At 37.6% G+C, this 21,572-nt stretch overlaps 1 pseudogene; it reads right to left on the bottom strand.

Annotated features, from left to right (window-relative positions):
* Positions 1 to 11,419: 11,419 nt before the first annotated feature.
* LOC132525017 (U6 spliceosomal RNA) lies at positions 11,420 to 11,533 on the bottom strand (annotated as a pseudogene).
* Between the last annotated feature and the right edge of the window lie 10,039 nt (positions 11,534 to 21,572).

The raw sequence follows: 21,572 nt of genomic DNA, 5'->3' as shown, positions 1-21,572 counted from the left end.
TTGTCTAAGTGTCTTTAATATTTTTTCAAGAGCCATCTACATTGATCCTAAGCAAGTAGCCTTCATGAAATTCAAATAATTAAGGAAACATTTAAATTTGCATTCCTCTATGTTCATGTGGTGACACAGCTGTGTGTCATAATTAATATCCCTTATTTCACTAAGGTAACTAAGGTTGCAACACCTAAATCGGTGGTTTAGTGATTTTCTTTTCTTTTTATCTTTTTCTTTTTTTCGGGGGGGAATATAATTTACAGTTATCTGTATAAAACTTAATCCTTGGGTGATGTCTAAGAAATTGATGGAGTTAGAACCTCTGAAAATTCTTTCTTCCATCAAAGCAATGAGAAAACTAGCAAAAATGGTCAGAGTCAGCTTTTTCAGAACTTTGGAAATGAACCAAAAACTCATAGCAATTTAGGGAGTTTTTATTCAAGAAAAATGCCTGAGCCTCAGTAAGAACAATGAGCTTTGCAGTGTCTTAACTTGCCTTATTTCTACCCACCTCTCCCCAGATCTATGGTAGGCTTGAAAACCAGCAACTCTGTCCCTTTTCTGCCCCCTGGCAGTAACCACAGAGGGCAAAAAGGGACAGAGCTCCTGCAAAGCTTCTTTCTCAGAGTGATGTCAGTGAAAATGGCAGAGTAAGGACCTCCAAAACTTCTCCCTTCCATGAAAGCAATGAAAAACTGGTAAAAATTTGTCAGAACCCACTTTTTCAGACCTCTGGAAATTAACCAAAGGTTTGCAGTAACCAGGGGAGTATTTATTCAAGAAAAACAGCTGAATAAGCAAGTTCTGTGGCATTTTAGCTTGTTCTGTTCCCCTCTCTCCCTGCTTGGCAGGATCCTTGAAAAATAACAATCCACAATTACAGTGAAAACCAGCAGCCTGGCAGCCACCAGAAGGAGGCTGGAGCTCTTTCAAAGCATCATTCCCTAAGAATTGTCATTCTTTGACCAGTCTGGTGATTTCCTGAAAGAACCACCCCAACCCTTGCAAGATTGTCTTGATTTGATCTGACTTGGAGTTCACCTAGTATAAAAAGACCCCTTCTCTTCCCCTTGACCAGAAAATTTTTCCCCAGTGGGCATTTGTTGAAAGTAATTACTGGGGTGATTCTTGATTACTGCCTGAGGCAGGGGAAATAGTTCGGGCAAACAATCAACTAATGAAAAGCCTCAGAAGAAAATACGGGAAATTAGATGGTTTAGGGGATCTGAAAATCTTCAACATATTCAAGGGAATCCATAAGGTCACACAAGTGTATAAGGCTGTGCATATGCCCAAGTTTGTGAGCATGCTAAGCTGTCACCTCTGGCTGACCTTGAGGCTTTGCACAAGCAGAAAGTGAAAGGTAAGGGAGAGTTGTAACATGCCTGAGAGTTAAAGGTGTGCCCCAACATGCACAAATCTTTGGCAAAGATTCAGAGACATTGTTTCCAGGTAACTAAGGAAATCTTTGTCCAGCAGTTAGCTAATCACTAAGCTAAGTGAGCAGAGACTTCAGTGGCCACATATAGCAAAGAATAAAAACTTTACTGAATTAGTTCAGAAAAATCACTAAACAAATAGCAATAACAACAAAAAACAGTGATAACTATAAACGCTGAGGAGCAAGGTGAGTCTGATTTTCAGAGTTGCCACATTATATTATTTAAATGTCCAGTTTTCAACAACAAAAAATTATGAGACATGGAAAGAAACAAGAAAGCGTGGAAAAAAAGCAACCAATAGAAACTGCTCAGGTGTTGGATTTACTAAATAAAAAATTTAAGCCAGTTCAAGGAAGTAAAGGAAAATACGTCTAAAGAATTCAAGGAAGATAGGAGGACAATGGCTCACCAATGAAGAATATTAAAAAAAAATTATGTATATAAAAAATAGAAATTATGGAGTTTAAAAGTATAATAACTGAATTGAAATTTTAACTAGAGGGTCTTAAAAGCAGATCTGGGCAGGCAGAAGAGAGAATCAGTGAATTTGGAGATAGGTCAACTTAGATTATGCAGTCTGCAGAACAGAAAGAAAAAAGAATGAAGAAAAGGTAACAGAGCCTTAGAGACCTGTGAGATAGTATCAACTGAATCAACGTATGCATAAAGGGAGTTCCAGAGAAAAAATGATAGAGAAAGGGGAAGAAAGAATATTTTAAGAAATAATGGCAAAAAACATTGCAAATGTAATGAAAAACATTAATCTACACATCCAAAGCTCAGTGAACTCCAAGTAGGGTAAACTCAAAGATCCACACTTAGACACATCATAATCAAACTACTGAAATCGAAAGACAAAGAGAATATCTTGAAAGCAACAAGAGAGAGGTGACATCATGTACAAATGATCCTCAATGAGATTAACAGCTAATTTCTCATCAAAAACAATGGGGGCCAAAGTCAGTGGGAAAATATACGCAAAATGCTGAAAGAAAAAAGACGTCAACCAAGAAGTCTATATTTAGCAAAACTATCCTTCAAATGAAAGGAGGACATTAAAACATTTTCATATAAACAAAGACTGAAAGAACTGGCTACTGGAAAATCTGCTCTACAAGAGATACTAAAGGGAATGTTAGGCCAAAATGAAAAGGATAGTAAAAAACTCTTCCATATGAAGAAATAAAGAACACCTGTAAAAGTTATTACATTAGTAAATATAAAAGACAATACAAATTTTTTGTTTATTATAACACTTTTTTCCTCCTATCTGACTTAAAAGAAGACTGCACAAAGCAGTAATTGTAGATCTATATTAATGGGCATACAATGTATAAAGATGTAATTGCATGACAATTACAGCATGAAGTGGGAGGAGAGAATGTAACTATATAGGAGCAAAGTTTTATATACTGTTGAAATTAAGTTGATATTAATCTGAACTAAGTTGTTATAGGAAGTTAATTGTAATCTTCAAGACAACCTCTAAGAAAATAACTAAAAAATTGTATTTTTGCTATTAAAATGGTACACTAGAAAATACCTATTTAGGGGCTTCCCTGGTGGTGCAGTGGTTGAGAGTCCACTTGCCGATGCAGGGGACATGGGTTCATGTCCCGGTCCAGGAAGATCCCACATGCCGTGGAGCAGCTGGGCCCGTGAGCCATGGCCGCTGAGCCTGCACGTCCGGAGCCTGTGCTCCGCAACAGGAGAGGCCACAGCAGTGGGAGGCCCACGTGCTGAAAAAAAAAAAAGAAAATACCTATTTAACACAAAAGAAAGTAATGATGAAGGAATAGAGTGTCAAAATATTTTTTATATATATATATTTTATATTATATATATGGCATATGGAAAACAAATAACAAAATAACATACAAATCTTACCTTAACAGTAATTATATTAAATATAAATAGATTAAACCATCCAATTAAAAGGCAGATATTGGCAGAATGGATTTAAAAAAACTGCAAAAAAGACACTTTACATTTAGAGACACAAATAGCTTGAAAGTAAAACAATGGAAAAATTGTACCATGTAAACACTAACCAGAGAAATCTGGAGTCGTTATACTAATATCAAACAAAATGGACTTTAATACAAATATTGTTTCTAGAGACAAAGATGGACATTTCACAAGGATAAAAGAAAAAATCTATCAAGAAGATGTAAGAGTTATAGACATCTATGCACCTAATAACAGAGCCCCAAGATACATGAAGTAAAAACTGTCAAAACTGAAGAAGAGATAGTTCAACAATAATAGTTGGAGGCGTCAATATCCCACTTTCAGTAAAGGATGAAACAACTACACAGAAGATCAAGATGCATATAGAAGACTTGAACATTATAAACAAATTAGGCTTGATAGACATCTGTAGAACTCTCCACCCAACAACAACAGAATACACATTCTTCTCAAATACAGATGGAACATTATCCAAGATAGATCATATATCAGGCCATAAAGCAAGTATTAGTAAATTTTAAATGATTGGATTGTACATATGTTCTCTGACCACAGTGGAATGACTAGAAGGAATTGGGGAATTCACAAACATATGGAAGTTAACCAACACACTCCTAAATAACCAATGGGTCAAATAAGAAAGCACAAGGGAAATCAGAAAATATTACGCAATGATTCAAAATGAAAGTACCACATACCAAAATTTACGTAATGCAGTGAAATCAGTGCTTAGAGGTAAATTTTGTAATTGTAAATGCCTAAATTTTAAAAAGAAGAAAGATTTCAAATCAATGAAATGTTCTTTTCATTTACATTTTGGTATTTTTTTAAGAACTTTTTATTGCGGTATAGTTAATGTACAGTATTATATAGGTTCAGGTGTGCAACACAGTGATTCACAATTTTTAAAGGTTATACTCCATTTATAGTTACTATAAAATATTGGCCATGTTCCCTGTGCTGTACAGTATATCCTTGTAGTTTATTTATTTTATACATAGTAGTTTGTACCTCTTACTCCCCTATCCCTATCTTGCCCCTTCCCCCTTCCCGCTCTCCACTGGTAACTACTAGTTTGTTCTCGCTTTCTGTGCATCTGCTTCTTTTTTGTTATATTCACTAGTTTGTTTTATTTTTTAGATTCCACATATAAGTGATGTCATACAGTATTTATCTATCTCTGTCTGACTTACTTCATGTAGCATAATAACCTCCATGTCCATCCATGTTGTTGCAAATGGCAAAATTTTATTCTTGTTTATGGCTGAGTAGTATTCCATTGTGTGTGTGTGTGTGTGTGTATGTGTGTGTGTATATATATATATAATATATATATATATTATATATATATACACCACATCTTCTTTATCCATTCATCTGTTTAGGGACATTTAGGTTGCTTCCATATCTTGCCTATTGTAAATAATGCTGCTATGAACATTGGGATACATGTATCTTTTCAAATTAATGTTTTCATTTTCTTTGGATATATACCCAGGAGTAGAATTGCTGGATCATATTGTAGTTTTATTTTTAGTTTTTTGAGGAACCCTCATACTGTTTTCCACAGTTGCTGCACCAATTTGCATTTCCACGAACAGTGTACAAGGGTTCCCTTTTCTCCACATCCTCACCAACATTTGTTATTGGTGGTCTTTTTGTGTATAGCCATTCTGACTGGTGTGAGGTGACATCTCACTGTGGTTTTGATTTGCATTTCTCTGATGATTAACACTGTTAAGCATCTTTTCATGTGCCTGTGGCCATCTGTATGTCTTCTTTGGAAAAATGTCTATTCAGGTCTTCTGCCCACTTTTTAAATAAGATTGATTGTTCTTTTGATGTTGAGTTGCATGAGCTGTTTATATATTTTGGATATTAACCCTTTATCGGTCATATCATTTACAAATATTTTTTCCATTCATTAGGTTGTCTTTTTGTTTTGTTAATGGTTCCTTTGCTGTGCAAAAGCTTTTAAGTTTAATTAGGTCCTATTTGTTTATTTTTGGTTTTGTTTCCTTTGCTTTAGGAGACAGATCCAAAAAAAATATTGCTATGATTTATGTCAGAGTGTTTTGTCTATGTTTTCTTCTAGGAGTTTTATGTTTCCAGTCTTACATTTAGGTCTTTAATCCATTTGGAGGTTTTTTTTGTGTGTGTATGTGGTGTTAGAAATTGTCCTAATTTCATTCTTTAACATATAGATACCCAGTTTTCCCAGCACCACTTATTGAAAGACTGTCTTTCCTCCACTGTATATTCTTTCCTCCTTGGTCATAAATTAATTGACCACAAATGCATGGGTTCATTTCTGGGCTCTCTATTCTGTTCCATTGATCTATGTGTCTGGTTTTGTGCCAGTACCCTACTATTTTGATTACTGTAGCTTTGTAATATAGTCGGAAGTCACAGAGCATGATACCTCAAACTCTTCTTTCTCAAGATTTTTTTGGCTATTTGGGGTCTTTTGTATTTCCATACAAATTTTAAAATTATTTGTTCTAGTTCTGTGAAAAATGCCATTGGTATTTTGATGGGGATTGCATTGAATCTGTAGATTGCCTTGGATAGAATAGTTATTTTAACCATATTAATTCTTCTAATCAATGAACACAGTATCTTTCCATCTGTTTGTGTCATCTTCAATTTCTTTCATCAGTGTCTTAAGGGAATTTTAATTAATGCTGCATCTATTTCACCTATTTGCTTTTCTTTCTTGGAATCCTCTTTAGAAATTTTGTCAAAATATGAGTTGGGCCATGGAAATTTGTCACACATGTGAACATTATCAATCATAGGTGCTCAAGAAAACAAAAAATTGAAAATCACTGACTAGACCAGTCTTTACCAAATGCTGGTGTATCTGTTAGGGTTTGATCAGAGAAAAAGAATCCCTAAGAGTGATATGAAATAAGGAATTTATGAAAAGAATTATACCAGTACTGTTCAATAGAACTTCCAATGGTGATGGAAATGTTCTGTATCTGCACTGTTTTATAACATAGACACTAGGCATGCATGTGAAATATGGCAGAAGCACAGCTGAGGAACTGAAGTTTTCATTGTATATAATTTAATCAGTTTTAATGTTAATAGTCATACAATGGCTAGTGGCTACTATACTGGGCAGCACAGGATTAAATCTCACCCTATTGGTGGGGGTTGGTGAAGGAATCTCCAGATGGAGCTTGCCTTTGTATATGGAGTGGATGGGCCTGACGTTGCTGTTGAGCCACAGGGCCAGCAGTGGGAGAGAAAGGCTGATTGTGAAGTAGAGGAGAAAGAGGACAAGCTGGAAACCACAGGGAGAACTGGTGACCCATGTCTGTCTCTCACACCTGTAATCTTGGTAGACACAGGTGATCTGCAGAAGACAGTGCCCCTCCCCTCAAAACTGCACATGCTCATGGCCCAGGGCTCAGAGAAGCTGAAGAGGGAGATTCCATGGGAGCTGGAGCCTCTGTCTTGGCAGCTGAACTTCTCTGACAAGGTGAACCAGCGGATCATCAGCAAGGGAGACACAAGCTGCCTTTGGAATGTATGGCTGCAGTGTCATTGCCACAGATGTCTCTTGTGGCCCATCCTAACTCAGAACCACACAGGGAAAGGAATTCTGGGAAATTCTGTGTAATACACAAGCACCCCAGCTGGTCCAGGAAGAGATGATATTAACTTTCCCTCCTGCTGTCCTTGAGCCCCTCCTCAGTTACAGTGGAGGTAGCTTGGCCTCACTCTCTTCGTCGTCCTCCTGTCCCTCACTCTTGGAATATACACAAGGGAATTTAGAGTTTACCAGTTAGTAGTACATTTAGGGCAGCTCTTGCAAAACTAAGCTATTGTGCTGATAACTGCTATTTTATTTGTCAAAAGATGAATGGATCTTTTGATTTTTTTAGTGGGTCTTTACTCACTTGTTGTCTGACAATAAGTGAGAAGCAGAATGAAGGAATCAGAATGTCTGTCCTAACAAATCCCTCTGGTTCTACTTAGATTCCTCATGGCTTCATTTCTTTCATCAGTTTGTGGAAGAGGAATGCCATGACACAGAAGTGGCAGCTTGTACTTGGATAACAATTATAATACACTTACTCGTTAGAAGCTGTCAAAAAAAGTTTGGCACTAAATACAACCCAATAGTCACAGTAAAGAAGAGCAATTATTTATAATCTTATTTTCACATCTATTTTAAGGGCTAACCATGTGTTTTATCCAAGACAATCTGCTTTTATTAATGCCATGACTGGACATGTGTAAATGATAGTATGAGTTTACTTCACAAGAAGGTTTGGATTTCACACTTCCATTTTATGGTAGGGAAATTCTAACAAGAATTGGATAAACTCAGGGTTTTCCTAAAATAACAATGATTATTATTCACAAAAGAATCACAAAATCTACAGTTGAGAATGTATATTGTCTTCCACACTAAGCAATGTTACACTTTTAGACCTGCTATATTAACACTACAGATGAATATTTTGATTAATGAGTACAAGAGTCCTGGAAGAAAAAATAAAGTAATTCAAGGATTCTGTCCAGACTAAATGGTGTGACCTAATAGATCAAAAGCCTGCAAGAAACCAAGCTGTGGGAAAGTAATAATGTATATAAAAATGTGATTTCAACCCCTGCTTGGCGACTGTCCTTGCTCAGGCCACAGAGGCTCAGTGCCATCAGATGCATTAATGCTGAGATACTGGTCACTAGTGGGGGGAGGGGAGAGATGGTGAAAGCTTTTTGCCTGCAGATCCAGGGAACCGCTTATAAGCCTGAAATGCATTCAACTGATGCATCAGACATCAGTTATTGAAGAAGCAGAGGCGATGAACTTACTTTAGCATTGACCTGACCCAAGGGGATAAACGCATGGCAACATGCTGTGTTACTTCGACAGTGCAGAGACACCCAATGTCAAAATGCCACAGGGCTACACATTGTTCCAAGGCTGGGACTGGGTTTCCATTAGACTGTCTTAAGGTGGTGGGATTTCTGAAGTGTCTGCCGAGATGCAGCCCTTCCCCATCCCTAGCCCCACCACTCATTGTAGGAAGAGCAGAGTAACGTTTGTCCTGAGAAACAACAATGGCTGATCCTTAAGGACCCGTGCAAATAAACAGTGATGTTGTCACTCAGTGGTCTGAGGACAGAGCAAGGTATGGGCAGTAACTGAAAGACATTTACAAGGAATTCTTGTTCTCCTGCTGAGCCATTTTTAACTGCTAAAGCCTCAGAAGGGTTTAGGATTTATCTGGAGAAAAGCATAAGAATGAGCATCTAAAATCTAGGATTCCAAGCCCTTTGCTCAGGTTTGGAAATCTTCCTAGAACAGGGAACTTTAATAGCATAGGATTAAGAGCTAGGGCATGGGAGTCAGACATCTTGGTTTCAGATTTTGATCTGTCACTAAATAGCTGTGCAGACTTGGAAAAGGTGCTCAACTTCTCTGAATTGTTTCCTCATCTACAAAGGGAACTTCATCAGAATATCTGTCAGAATGAATTAGGGTTAGGTTGATCTGACAGTACCGTGAAACCTAAGATAACAATAGTTTTAATGAGATAGAAGTCTGTTTCTCTCTCATGTAACCCAGCAGTCCAGGCCTGGTATGGAGATCCCACATGACCACATAGTCATTCTACCATCTTTAATGGTGGCTTTAATATCTGGGTCAAAATGGATGCTGCAGCTCCAGTCCTCACACACATATTCCATAGAAGAAGCAGGCAAAGTGAGAAGAAGGGAATGGCCTTCCCCTTTATAGACATGTCCCACAAAATTGCACAGCCCTCTTACTTTCTTTTGTCCCAAACTTAATCACATGGCCACTTGTGGCTGCAAGAGAGCCTGGGAAATGTGATCTGTATTCTGGATGGGCATGTGCCCAGATGCAATTAGGAAAGTCTGTTACTGAGAGGAAAGAATGGTATTGGGGGATGCATAGGATTCTCCGCTACCCAACCTATCAGGCTATGTGAGGATTCAGATAATTCTAGTAAAGTGCTTTGCACAGAGGCCAGGCCAAAGGAAGTGCTCCATGAATGGCTGGGATTGCTGCCATTCCTCACTCCACCCAGAGCACCAGTGTTTGCTTCGAGGTTTCCAGGAGGGCACTGCAGCTGCTAGGCAAGAGGCAGAGCAGCACATGTAAAGATGCTGTTTGTGGCACGTGGAGAGTGCAGAGGGCTGTCAGGGAGCAGGGCTGGGAATATGGTGAGGTGAAAGAGGCACTCACCTCGGGTGCATAATTGGGGGGCGGGGCGGGGGTGTTGCCAAAACACTCAGTACTCAAGAAGAGTAATACTTTAATGTAATATTTTTTAAAACCAGAATTAATGCAAAACATCCACAATTAACAAAAATAAAGATGGGATCCAACTCTGCACTTCAACAACTCACTTCACCTGGTTCACCCTAATCCTAGTCCTGTCACATCCTATTTTTCCTGGCAGCGCTCAGGCCTGAGAGAATTAATGCAGTGTTAGGGGGATTAGTTTAAAATGTGGGGGATGTATTTGTAATAATTAAGTAGGATCCAACAACATATAAACTCTCTAAGGTATATGGATTTCTTTAATCTATACGTTTAAAGAGATACAGTACTCCTTTTAAAGTTAAGAAATCCATACTACCTAAATCACAAGAAAGAAAATTGAAAGCATTTAAAATTGTACCACTAAGACAAAACCTTAATTAATATTTTAATGTCTATCATTCCATCTTTTTAAAGTGTTATGTGTGTATATATATATATGTATGCATACATATATATACTTTTCATTTAAAATTGAATCATTCAGTATATAACACAACGTGCGTTTTCATTTAACAGTATTTCTGTATTACTACATATTCTTCTACAATATAATTTCTTTTTTATTTTATTGAAATGCGGTTGATTTACAATGTTGTGTTAATTTCTGCTGTACAGCAAAGTGATTCAGTAATACATATATATATTCTTTATCATATTCTTTTCCATTATGGTTTATCACAGGATACTGAATCTAGTTCCCTGTGCTATACAGTAGAACCTTGTGGTTTATCCATTCTATACATGAGTTTGTATCTGCTAATCCCAAACTCCCAATCCTTCCCTTCCCCATCCCCACCCTGCCTTGGCAACCAGAAGTCCGTTATCTGTATCTGTGAGTCTGTTTCTGTTTCATAGATATGTTTCATTTGTGTTATGTTTTAGATTCCACATACAAGTGATGTCATATGGTATTTGTCTTTCTGATTTACTTCTCTTAGTATGATAATCTCTAGGTCCATCCATGTTGTTGCAAATGGCATTATTTCATCCTTTTATATGGCTGCGTAATACTCCATTGTATTTATATACCACGTCTTCTTTATCCATTCATCTGTTGATGGACATTTAGGTTGTTTCCATGTCTTGGTTGTTGTAAATAGTGCTGCTATGAACATAGGGTGCATGTGTCTTTTTTTTTTTTTGCGGTATGCGGGCCTCTCACTGTTGTGGCCTCTCCCGTTGCGGAGCACACGCTCCGGACGCACAAGCTCAGCAGCCATGGCTCACGGGCCCAGCCGCTCTGCGGCATGTGGGATCTTCCTGGACCGGGGCACGAACCTGTGTCCGCTGCATCAGCAGGCGGACTCTAAGCCACTGCGCCACCAGGGAAGCCCAAATGTGTCTTTTTGAATTAGAGTTTTGTCTGGATATGTGCCCAAGAGAGGGATTGCTGAATCATATGGCTACTCAATCTTTAGTTTTTTGAGGAAATCATACTGTTTTCCATAGTGGCTGCACCAATTTACATTCCCACCAACAGTGCAAGAGGGTTCCCTTTTCTCTACACCCCCTCCGGCATTTTTTATTTGTAAATGTTTTAATGATGGCCATTCTGACCAGTGTGAATTGATACCTCATTGTAGTTTTGATTTGCATTTCCCTAATAATTAGCAACGATGAGCATCTTTTCATGTGCCTATTGGCCATCTGTATGTCTTCTTTGGAGAAATATCTATTTAGGTCTTCTGCCCATTTTTTGAAAAATATGGAACGCTTCACAAATTTGCATGTCATCCTTGTCTTGTGCAAGGGCCATGCTAATCTTCTCTGTATCATTCCAATATTTTAGTATATGTGCTGCCGAAATGAGCACAATATAATTTCTTATGTTGTGCGTATATGCCAAATTTAGATTGTTTCCAACTTTTTTGCTCTTACAAATAGCTCTACAATAAATATCCTTGTGGTTAAATTGTTTTTGCAATTATCTGTTTATTTACTTGGTCTAAATTCCTAAAAGCGGAATTGCTAGTCAACCTTCTTAATATTGCCAAATAGCCTTCCAGAACGTTTCTACCAATTTATTCTCCTTCCAGAAGTGTGTGAGAGTATGTGTTTCCCATACCCTTGACAACGTTGAGTGTAATAATTTTTTAAATCTCTACTGACTTAAATAGTGAAAAATAAAGATAAAAGTTTTGTATTCACATTTCTTTAAATGCTAATGGAGGTAAAGGTTTTGTTCATTTTTTTATTAGTATTTGCATTTTTTTAAATTGCATGAAGAGGTAAGATCTTTGATGGCAGAGACTTATGAGTTTTTGTTCATTTATGTCCCAAGCACCTACAACAGTGCCTGTCAAAGAATAAGCACTCAATAAATATTTGTTGAATGAATGAAAGTGTCCAACAATTTCTAAGAGTTCTTTAGCTATCAAAGGAATTAATATTTAGGATGGGTTTCAGATATTTTTCTCAGTTTATCATGTGACTGTCAGCTTTATTTATTGTATTCTCTGCTACATACAAGTTTTTAAAAATCAGTTTTCCCTCTTTGTGTCAGGATATTACATATATCAGGACTGTGTATGTGTGTGTGTGTGTGTGTGTGTGTGTGTGTACACATTTTTTTCCAACTATTTTTTACATTTTGAATCATGTGTACCTTATTTTACTCTATAGTGTATTTGATTTTCTTAGTTTTTTTCAGATAGGCAAATGTCTTCTGCAAAAAAATTCTTTTTCTCTTTTTCAATATTTATACGTCTCATTTCATTTTTCTTATTACTATTCTTTAAATTCCAAAAAATGCCTAATAATAGTGGTTACAGTGGTATCTTTGTCTTGTTTTTTGACTTGAAGAGAAATACTTCTTATTTGGGAGATATTTATTTCAAGATATTAATTTCAGGATTCTTAAGTTTTTTCTACTTAAGAGGGTTTTTTAAAAATCTGGAATAGATTTTGGATTTTACCAAATGTTTCGACAGCAGTATTTTTGATATTTTGACCTTAATATTTTCCTTGTTCTAGTAATATGGTTAATTATATTAATAAATTTCCTGAAATTATATCATTCTTATACTTCTAGAATAAACTCACTTGGACATAGTATATTTTATAACTCTAGTTTTGATTTGCTAATATTTCATACATATTATATTCATAGTTATACATTTAGTCTATAGTTGTCCCTCTTTAAGGCTCTAATATGTAAAGTTTTAATACCAAGATTATACTAGTTTTTTTTGTTTTTTGAGGTGTTTTTTTCAGTATGCGGGCCTCTCACTGTTGTGGCCTCTCCCGTTGAGGAGCACAGGCTCCGGACGCGCAGGCTAAGCGACCATGGCTCACGGGCCCAGACGCTCCGTGGCATGTGGGATCTTCCCAGACCTGGGCACGAACCCGTGTCCCCTGCATCGGTAGGCAGACTCTCAACCACTGCGCCACCAGGGAAGCCCTATGCTAGTTTTGTAAAATAAACTGTAAAGCTTTTATTTTCCTCCCTTTTAATAAGTTTCATAGTGTAGAAATTATGTGTTCCTTAAAGATGAACACATATGAAAAGACTTGCTAATAAATTTCTCTGGATCCAGTACTTTAACAGTAGGTCTTTTACCTTTTCCATGCTTTTTGTTCTGTGTAGACTGTCAACTTCTTTTACACAAACTTGGCCATTTGTGTTTTCATTTTAAAATTTTCATTTAATCATGATTTTTACATTTATCAACATAGAGGTGTAAATTATATTTTCTTAAAAGTTTTCACAATTTCTTTTGTGTTTTTGCTTAAATCCACTTCTCATTATTGATATTTTATATTGGATTTTTTATTTTGGGGGTTCTCTTTCTCTCCTTTCTGGCTTTGATTATGCTTGAGGGGAGCTTGCCAATGTAATTAGCCCTGTGGAAAGAATGGATTTTGGACTTACCATCATTTCTCCACTTTTTTAATGAATTAAATTTGCTTTAAACTTTATGCATCCTTCCTCCTGCTTCTCTTATATTTCTCTTTCTGGATCGAGTTAAATGCTTAATTATTTTTGTGGGGTGGTTTTTGTTTTTTGAATTTTATTTTATTTACTTTTTTTTACAGCATGTATAATTAGTCATCCGTTTTATACACATCAGTGTATACATGTCAATCCCAGTCGCCCAATTCATCACACCACCACTATCACCCCCCACCGCTTTCCCCCGTTGGTGTCCTTACGTTTGTTCTCTACATCTGTGTCTCTGTTTCTTCCCAGCAAACCAGTTCATCTGTACCATTTTTCTAGGTTCCACATATATATGTTAATATACAATATTTGTTTTTCTCCTTCTGACTTACTTCACTCTGTATGACAGTCTCTGGATCCATCCACACCTCTAAAATGACCTAATTTCATTCCTTTTTATGGCTGAGTAATATTCCATTGTATTATGTACCACATCTTTATCCATTCGTCTGTCAATGGGCATTTAGGTTGCTTCCATAACCTGGTTATTGTAAATAGTGCTGCAATGAACATTGGGGTGCATGTGTCTTTTTGAATTATGGTTTTCTCTGGGTAGTGGGATTGCTGGATCATATGGTAATTCTAGTTTTAGTTTTTTAAGGAACCTCCATACTGTTCTCCATGGTGGCTGTATCAATTTACATTCCCGCCAACAGTGCAAGAGGGTTCCCTTTTCTCCACACCCTCTTTAGCATTTGTTGTTTGTAGATTTTCTCATGATGCCCATTCTAACTGGTGTGAGGTGATACCTCATTGTAGTTGTGATTTGCATTTCTGTAATAATTAGTGATGTTGAGCAGCTGTTCATATGCTTCTTGGCCATCTGTATGTCTTCTTTGGAGAAATGTGTATTTAGGTCTTCTGCCCATTTTTGGATTGGGTTGTTTGTTTTTTTAATATTGAGCTGCATGAGCTGTTTATATATTTTGGAGATTAATCTTTTGTCAGTTACTCCATTTGCAAATATTTTCTCCCATTCTGAGGGTTGTCTTTTCATCTTGTTTGTAGTTTCCTTGACTTTGCAAAAGCTTTTAAGTTGCATAAGGTCCCATTTGTTTATTTTTGTTTTTATTTCCATTACTCTAGGAGGTGGGTCAAAAAAGATCTTGCTGTGATTTATGTCAAAGAGTGTTCTTTCTATGTTTTCCTGTAAGAGTTTTATAGTGTCCGGTCTTACATTTAGGCCTTTAATCAATTTTGAGTTTATTTTTCTGTGTGGTGTTAGGGAGTATTCCAATCTCATTCTTTTACATGTAGCTGTCCAGTTTTCCAAGCACCACTTATTGAAGAGACTTTCTTTTCTCCATTGTATATCCTTGCCACCTTTGTCATAGATTAGTTGACCACAGGTGCTGTGCGGTTTATCTCTGGGCTTTCTATCCTGTTCCATTGATCTATATTTCTGTTGTTCTGCCAGTACCATTTTGTCTTGATTACTGTAGCTTTGTACTATAGTCTGAAGTCAGAGAGTCTGATTCCTCCAGCTCCGTTTTTTTGCCTCAAGACTGCTTTGGCTATTCGGGGTCTTTTGTGTCTCCATACAAATTTTAAGATTTTTTGTATTAGTTCTGTAAAAAATGCCATTGGTAATTTGATAGGGATTGCATTGAATCTGTAGATTGCTTTGGGTAGTATAGACATTTTCACAATATTGATTCTTCCAATCCAAGAACACGGTATATCTCTCCATCTGTTTGTGTCACCTTTGATTTCTTTCATCAGTGTCTTATAGTTTTCTGAGTACAGGTCTTTTACCTCCTTAAGTAGGTTTATTCCTAGGTATTTTATTCTTTTTGTTGCAGTGGTGAATGGGAGTGTTTCCTTAATTTCTCTTTCTGATCTTTCATTGTTAGTGTATAGGAATGCCAGAGATTTCTGTGCATTAATTTTGTATCCTGCAATTTTACCAGATTAATTGATTACCTCTAGTAGTTTTCTGGTGGCATCTTTAGGATTCTCTATGTATAGTATCATGTCATCTGCAAACAGTGACAGTTTTACTTCTTCTTTTCCAATTTGGATTCCTTTTATTTCTTTTTCTTCTCTGATTGCCGTGCCTAGGACTTCCAAAACTATGTTGAATAAAAGTAGTGAGAGTGGACATCTTTGTCTTGTTCCTGATCTTAGAGGAAATGCTTTCAGTTTTTCACCATTGAGAATGATGTTTGCTGTGGGTTTGTCGTATATGGCCTTTATTATGTTCATATAGGTTCCCTCTATGCCCACTTTCTGGAGAGTTTTGATCATAAATGGGTGTTGAATTTTGTCAAAAGCTTTTTCTGCATCTATTGAGATGATCATATGGTTTTTATTCTTCAGTTTGTTAATATGGTGTATCACATTGATTTGCGTATATTGAAAAATCCTTGCATCCCTGGGATAAATCCCACTTGTTCATGGTGTATGATCCTTTTAATGTGCTGTTGGATTCTGTTTGCTAGTATTTTGTTGAGGATTTTTGCATCTATATTCATCAGTGGCATTGGTCTGTAATTTTCTTTTTTTGTAGTATCTTTGTCTGGTTTTAGTATCAGGGTGACAGTGGCCTCGTAGAATGTGTTTGGGAGTGTTCCTTCCTCTGCAATTTTTTGGAAGAGTTTGAGAAGGATGGGTGTTAGCTCTTCTCTAAATATTTGATAGAATTCACCTGTGAAGCCATCTGGTCCTGGACTTTTGTTGGAAGATTTTTAATCACAGTTGCAATTTCATTCCTTGTGATTGGTCTGTTCATATTTTCTATTTCTTCCTGGTTCAGTCTTGGAAGGTTATACCTTTCTAAGAATTTGTCCATTTCATCCAGGTTGTCCATTTTATTGGCATAGAGTTGCTTGTAGTAGTCTCTTAGGATGCTTTGTATTTCTGTGGTGTCCATTGTAACTTCTCCTTTTTCATTTCTAATTTTATTGATTTGAGTCCTCTCCCTCTTTTTCTTGGTGAGTCTGACTAATGGTGTATCAAATTTATCTTTTGAAAGAACCAGCTTTTAGTTTTATTGATCTTTGCTATTGTTTTTTTTTGTTTGTATTTCATTTAGTTCTGCTCTGATCTTTATGATTTCTTTCCTTCTGCTAACTTTGGGTTTTGTTTGTTCTTCTTTCTCTAGTTCCTTTACGTGTAAGGTTAGATTGTTTATTTGAGATTTTTCCTGTTTCTTGAGGTAGGCTTGTATAGCTATCAACTTCCCTCTTAGAACTGCTTTTGCTGCATCCCATAGGTTTTGGATCATCGTGTTTTCATTGTCATTTGTGTCTAGGTATGTTTTGATTTCCTCTTTGATTTCTTCAGTGATCTCTTGGTTATTTAGTAACATATTCTTTAGCCTCCATGTGTTTGTGTTTTTTATGTTGTTTTCCCTGTAATTCATTTCTAATCTCATAGCGTTGTGGTCAGAAAATATGTTTGATATGATTTCAATTTTCTTAAGTTTACTGAGGCTTGATTTGTGACCAAAGATGTGACCTATCCTGGAGAATGTTCCATGCGCACTTGAGAAGAAAGAGTAATCTGCTGTTTTTGGATGGAATGTCCTATAAATATCAACTAAATCTATCTGGTCTGTTGTGTCATTTAAAGCTTCTGTTTCCTTATTTATTTACATTTTGGATGATCTGTCCATTGGTGTAAGTGAGGTGTTAACGTCCCCACTATTATTGTGTTACTGTCAATTTCCTCTTTTATACCTGTTAGTTACCTTATGTATTGAGGTGCTCCTGTGTTAGGTGAATATATATTTATAATTGTTATATCTTCTTCTTGGATTGATCCCTTTTCATTATGTAGTGTCCTTCCTTGTCTCTTGTAACATTCTTTATTTTAAAGTCTATTTTATCTTATATGAGTATTGCTACTCCAGCTTCCTTTTGATTTCCATTTGCAAGGAATATCTTTTTCCATCCCTCCCACTTTCAGTCTGAATGTGTCCCTAGGTCTGAATTAGGTCTCTTGTAGACAGCATATATATGGGTCTTGTTTTTGTATCCATTTAGCAAGGCTTTGTCTTTTGGTTGGAGCATTTAATCCATTCATGGTTAAGGTAATTTTCAATATGTATGTTCCTATGACCATTTTCTTAATTGTTTTGGGTTTGTTTTTGTAGGTCCTTTTCTTCTCTTGTGTTTCCCACTTAGAGAAGTTCCTTTAGCATTTGTTGTAGAGCTGGTTTGGTGGAGCTGAATTCTCAGTAGCTTTTGCTTGTCTGTAAAGCTTTTGATTTCTCCATTGAATCTGAATGAGATTCTTGCCGGGTAGAGTAATCTTGGTTGTAGGTTCTTCCCTTTCATCACTTAAAGTATATCATGCCACTCCCTTCTGGTTTTTAGAGTTTCTGCTGAGAAATCAGCTGTTAACCTTATGGGAGTTCCCTTGTATGTTATTCGTCGTGTTTCCCTTTCTGCTTTCAGTAATTTTTCTTTGTCTTTAATTTTTGCCAGTTTGATTACTATGTGTCTCAGCATGTTTCTCCTTGGGTTTATCCTGTATGGAACTCTGCGCTTCCTGGACTTGGTGTCTATTTCCTTTCCCATGTTAGGGAAGTTTTCGACTATAATCTCTTCAAATATTTTCTCTGGTCCTTTCGCTCTCTCTTCTCCTTCTGGGACCCCTGTAATGCGAATGTTGTTGTGTTTAATGTTGTCCCAGAGGTCTCTTAGGCTGTCTTCATTTCTTTTCATTCTTTATTCTTTCTTCTGTTCCGCAGCAGTGAATTCCACCATTCTGTCTTCCAGGTCACTTATCCATTCTTCTGCCTCAGTTATTCTGCTATTGACTCCTTCTAGTGTAATTTCCATTTCAGTTATTGTATTGTTCATCTCTGGTTGTTTGTTCTTTAATTCTTCTAGATCTTTGTTACACATTTCTTGCATCTCTCGATCTTTGCCTCCATTCTTTTTCTGAAGTCCTGGATCATCTTCACTATCATTATTCTGAATTCTTTTTCTGAAAGGTTGCCTATCTCCACTTCATTTAGTTGTTTTTCTGGGGTTTTATCTTGTTCCTTCATCTGGTACGTAGCCCTCTGCATTTTCATCTTGTCTATCTTTCTGTGGATGTGGGTTTTGATCCACCAGCTGTAGGATTGTAGTTCTTCTTGCTTCTGCTGTCTGCCCTCTGGTGGATAAGGCTATCTAAGAGGCTTGTGCAAGTTTCCTGATGGAAGGGACTGGTGGTGGGTAGAGTTGGGTGTTGCTTTGGTGGGCAGAGCTCAGTAAAACTTTAATCTGCTTGTCTGCTGATGGGTGAGGCTGGGTTCCCTCCCTGTTGGTTGTTTGGCCTGAGGCGATCCAACACTGAAGCCTACCTGGGCTCTTTGGTGGGGCTAATGACAGACTCTGGGAGGACTCACTCCAAGGAGTACTTCCCAGAACTTCTGCTGCCAGTGTCCTTGATCTCACGGTGAGCCACAGCCACCCCCTGTCTCTGCAGAAGACCCTCTAACACTAGCAGGTAGGTCTGGTTCAGTCTCTTATGGGGTCACTGCTCCTTCCCCTGGGTCCCGATGCGCACACTACTTTGTGTGTGCCCTCTAAGAGTGGAGTCTCTGTTTCCCCCAGTCCTGTCGAAGTCCTGCAATCAAATCCCGCCAGCCTTCCAAGTCTGATTCTCTATGAATTCCTCCTCTCGTTGCTGGACCCCCAGGTTGGGAAGCCTGACATGGGGCTCAGAACCTTCACTCCAGTGGGTGGACTTCTGTGATATAAGTGTTCTCCAGTCTGTGAGTCACCCACCCAGCAGTTATGGGATTTGATTTTATTGTCATTGCGCCCCTCCTACCATCCCATTGAGGCTTCTTCTTTGTCTTTGGATGTGGGGTATCTTTTTTGATGAGTTCCAGTGTCTTCCTGTCGATGATTGTTCAGCAGTTAGTTGTGATTCTGGTGCTCTCACGCGAGAGAGTGACAGCATGTCCTTCTACTCCACCATCTTGAACCAATGAATTATTTCTGATTTTGTTGTTTTATTAATAAACATACTTGAGACTCTGATTTTGTTTATTGCACACAGCTGTGTTAGTCAATTTTTGCTAAGTTATGCTTCAGGAACAAATATTCCCTGAAATCTCATCAGTTTCCAACATCCAAGGTTTATTTCTCTTTCACATTAACAACACATTATTTCAAGACACTACAGCTCTGATCAATGTCTTCTTCACTCTGAGATGTAAGCTGAAGAAACAACTTCATATCTGGGACATGCTGTTCTCATGGCAAAAGGAAAAGAAGAACAGTAGCTGAGACCTCTGCTTGGATAGAGCACACATCACTCCCATTCATATTCTAATGGCCAAATCAATATCAAGTGGGGGTGGGGGTGGGACAGTACATCACAGAGAAGGTAGTAATAATTGGGAAGAGTAATACAGTCTACCTCAAAACTTTGGCAATGTCCTAGAGTTGGAGAGTTAATAGTCTTACAGTGAATTTTTTAAGTAGTCTCCAGCTACAGTTTTTATTCTTTTCATTCTCTTATGTTTGTAAGTGTATTTTTTATTTTATTTTTTATTTTTTAAAGATGTTGGGAGTAGGAGTTTATTTATTTATTTTTGTTGTGTTGGGTCTTCGTTTCTGTGCGAGGACTTTCTCTAGTTGTGGCAAGCGGGGACCACTCTTCATCGCGGTGCGCAGGCCTCTCACTATCGCAGCCGCTCTTGTTGCGGAGCACAGGCTCCAGACGCGCAGGCTCAGTAGTTGTGGCTCACGGGCCTAGTTGCTCCGTGGCATGTGGGATCCTCCCAGACCAGGGCTCGAACCCGTGTCCCCTGCATTAGCAGGCAGATTCTCAACCACTGTGCCACCAGGGAAGCCCTGTAAGTGTATTTTTTAAAGTTTCAAGTTTTAAAACATTTTGCTTTAAAATTTTTTTTTTTTTTTTTGTGGTACGCGGGCCTCTCGCTGCTGTGGCCTCTCCCTCCGCGGAGCAACAGGCTCCGGACGCGCAGGCTTAGCGGCCACGGCTCACGGGCCCAGCCGCTCTGCGGCATGTGGGATCCTCCCGGACCGGGGCACGAACCCGCATCCCCTGCATCAACAGGCGGACTCTCAACCACTGCGCCACCAGGGAAGCCCTAAATTTTTTAATATTTGCTTTTATTTCTAGTTTTATTGCATCCTAGGCAGAGAACATAGCCTGTACAACTTCCACTCTTTGCAATGTCTTGAATTCTCTTTAATGTCCTCATAAATGATTGACTTTCATTCAGTGTCATTGGAATAGTTACACAGTGATGAGAGCATCTGCCCACCAGTTGTGTCTGAAAGGCAGTGTTTTGTTGCAGATAATTTTTTAATGTCGTATAAAACAGGTATTTGCTTCACTTAGTTTTTTCTCTTAAATTTTTCTTTGTCTGGTATTAATATTGCCAACATTGTTCTTTTTGCCAACATTGTTCTCCTTGTCTTAGCACATATTTTTGCCTATTCCCTTTAAAATTGTATTTTCAAATTTTCAGTGTCACTTTGTGTGTCTCTTATAAACAGAATATAAATTATTTTTAACTAAATCTAAATATCTTTGTACTTTGTGATGTGAGTTTAGAAATCAGTAGTTACTGTGAATTTAATAATCTTGTACTTACTGTGTTCATTTTTCTCTGACATATAAATACGTGTGCACCTGCTTTTCCAGTTCTTTTAAATAATAATAGCATATTATAAATACTGAAATTTTCCCATTTGCAGATAGGCAAGGCTCTCTAGAAATGTACAGATCCATCCTTGCTTGACTTTGGAAAAACAGTTATGCCAAGTAAATCCAGCTGAAGTGTCAATACTTCTCAAGAGTGCAAACTCACTTTTTAAAAATGCATGCAAGACATTCTCTCCCTGAGACTTGGTGTAGATAGCGAAAAAGAAGGGAAATAAGGGCCACAGAGCTAGTTGCTATATAAGAATAAGCATAATGTTTATTTGAACACTTG

The sequence above is a fragment of the Lagenorhynchus albirostris genome, chromosome 8, assembly GCF_949774975.1.
Source record: "Lagenorhynchus albirostris chromosome 8, mLagAlb1.1, whole genome shotgun sequence".
NCBI classification, from domain to species: Eukaryota; Metazoa; Chordata; class Mammalia; order Artiodactyla; family Delphinidae; genus Lagenorhynchus; species Lagenorhynchus albirostris.
Note: the sequence above shows the minus strand (reverse complement) of the source record. Positions and strands in the feature narration are given on the sequence as shown.